Raw genomic sequence first — 3142 nt, 5'->3', positions numbered from 1 at the left:
TATACAAACAACAATATCACTCCGTTCATTATCAAAACTGGATGTTGCCAAAACGTACCTCCAACAACATTCAACAAGTCAACAGGAAAAAATCTATCTTCTCATGGATCATAGAAGCCGTGTGTAGAAGAGCTGGATGAAGATTCAACAGTTTCTTCAAAGTTGTAGTGTTTCTAAGGAGAAATCGAAAACTTACTGATTTCCTGATCGGTATGAACAAACGAGGATCGGTTTCCAACTTGATTACTAGAACCAAGAACTATTCCACAGTACGAACACTTTATTTGCTTGTAAACTTTGATTCTCCAAGATCAAAGTGTATGGAAGATTTTGACAGAAAGTTACATAAAAGATACAGTCTCTATACTGTGTTCTCTCTTTTTAAAGAGAGAACAACGTCAATTACATCTTTGTAACTGACGTAAGTTATCAGCAGCTGTCTCCAAGACAACTGCTCAATAACCAACCTAATATGGGTTGGGTTGGGTTGGGTCAAGCCCTCATGGGTGGCCCATATGTAAAACCCAATTTCCAACATCTCCCACTCGCTCATGTAGGGTTGAGCCCCTTTTAATGTAAATTTCAAATTTATACAGGCAAATTCATACAAGTGAACGGACCGTGCGACCGGAAGTACACGAACAACGGGAGCTCCAATATAGAAACCTTCCATAGGCCATATAGGAGACATCAACCTCTTTGAGAAATTATTACTTCTGAATATGTACTTTTATACCCCAAGTATTTTCAGTTACACATGATTTGAGTATTATCCAATCCCTCACGAATTCTATACTCAATCCATCCTTACAATTACAAGTATTCTAAATCAAATCAAACTCTTTTGAATGAGATGATTCTGGCCGGTGAATACTAGTAACAGGTATAAAACCAATAAATACTTTTCTTTTTGCCCTCATATCACTCAAATCTGAGTCAACATGCTTTCCTAGGAGTGTTCCTTTATGTCGAATCATTCCATGACCATAGGTAACACTCTTAAAGTAGCAAACATTGATTCATCACGTCATGACATAGTCAAAAATTGCAAAGGGTAATAAAAATTTGAGATCTATTTTAAGATCTCCAGGACTCACACAGTAAAGAAGCAGGGATCCATTCTTTACTTCCTGAATGGTCGGTTGCACATGTAGTATGAAGTACATGCTATGGTGGAGCTTCTCTTTTCTTATCCTTAGATAAAGAGCGTATGTCATTGCTCTCCTCGTAAGAGGAAATACACCATACGAGTCTGAGTCTTGTCACCAATTCATAGGCGTCAAACTTGAAATTCTCATCTACTCACTATTAACAATGCCAGATGACTAATTTCACACTCGGCATTCTACAAATAGATTCATGAATGGTGAGGATTCATTCATGTCGGTTCTTCTTATTCTAAGAAACTCATCTTGGCCCTAACCAATGCGACTTTATAATATTTGAATTATACTCGCTCCCACTGCCCCCAAGTCTCGCTTTGAGCGTTCTAATTCAAATAGTCTCATCTCTACTCGCCCTCCTAGCGCTAGAGGCGATTGCTCGTGTGAGTGAGCCAATCAATGTCTATTAACACACTTCATAAATTGTATTATCAATACTCACAGTGTATGCCATAAATAAATGTTGAATAATTTAATGGCATTCAAATATTATTCAAGAGTTGTAAGTATTTATATGGTCCATATAACATTCTAAATCACATTCTACGTAAGCCTAGAGATCTCACATGTTTAACAAATGTGTCCCTAGCAATTGGTTTAGTAAGTGGGTCAGCCACCATATCATGTGTAGAAATGTGTTTAAGGACCACTTCCTGTTCAGCAATTGCGTCTCTAATATAGTGATATCTCATCCTGATGTGTTTGGTCTTTCCATGGTATTTGGGATCCTTGGCTACAACCAATGCAGCAGTGTTATCGCAGAAAATTGTCACAGGTTCTGATGCTGATTTGATAATTTCTAAATGCTGCAGAAAACTCCTTAACCAAACTACATCTTGTGTTGCTGCGGAACAAGCTACGTACTCAGCCTCCATCGTGGATAGGGCTATACAGGATTGTTTCTTGCTACTCCATAGTATTGCACTACCATTAAGCAAGAAAGTATATCCTGAAGTTGATTTAGACTGATCTATTTCTCCTCCCCAATCAGCATCAGAATAACCGATCAGTCGCAAATTCTCCTTTCCTTGGTAACATAGCATGTAATCTGAAGTCCCTTTCAGATATTGTAGAATCCTTTTAACTGCTATCCATTGCTTTTGACCAAGGTTTGATTGAAATCGACTAACCAACCCAACAGCATAACATATGTCGGGACGTGTACACATCATTGCATACATCAAACTATCGATAGCACTGGCATATGGTACTCTGGACATTTTTTCTATCTCTTCTGGAGTCTTGGGACACATATCACGACTTAGGCTCAAGTTCTTATCAACAGGGGTATCCATCGGCTTGCTATCTTGCATATGATAGCGCTCTAACATCTTTTTGATGTAAGCCTCTTGAGAAATTCCCAAAAGCCTTCTAGCGTGATCTCTTATGATCTTCACACCTAGCACGTAGCTAGCCTCACCCATGTCTTTCATTTCAAAGTTCGATGATAACCACTTCTTAGTGGCATCAATCAATTCTTTGTTATTCCCAGCCAATAAAATGTCGTCGACATACAAGGACAAAATTATGAAAACATTACTTGAACGTTTTAAATACACGCAATGGTCTTCTTCCATCATCGTACAAGCAAATTCATACAAATTCATACAAGTGAACGGACCATGCGACCTGAAGTACACGAACAATGGGAGTTCCAATATATAAACCTTTCATAGGCCATATAGGAGACATCAACCTCTTTGAGAAATTATTACTCCCCAATATGTACCTATATACCCCAAGTATTTTCAGCTACACATGATTGAGTATTATCCAATCCCTCATGAATTCTATACTCAATCCATCCTTACATTTACAAGTATTCTAAATCAAATCAAACTCTTTTGAATGAGATGATTCCGGCCTGTGAATATCGGTAACAGGTGTAAAACCAACAAATACTTTTCTTTTTGCCCTCATATCACTCAGATATGAATCAACATGCTTTCCTAGGAGTGTTCCTTTATGTCGAATCATTC

Source organism: Tripterygium wilfordii, chromosome 23 (genome assembly GCF_013401445.1).
Source record: "Tripterygium wilfordii isolate XIE 37 chromosome 23, ASM1340144v1, whole genome shotgun sequence".
Taxonomy (NCBI): domain Eukaryota; kingdom Viridiplantae; phylum Streptophyta; class Magnoliopsida; order Celastrales; family Celastraceae; genus Tripterygium; species Tripterygium wilfordii.
The sequence above is the reverse complement of the archived record's forward strand: the minus strand, read 5'-3'. Positions refer to the sequence as shown.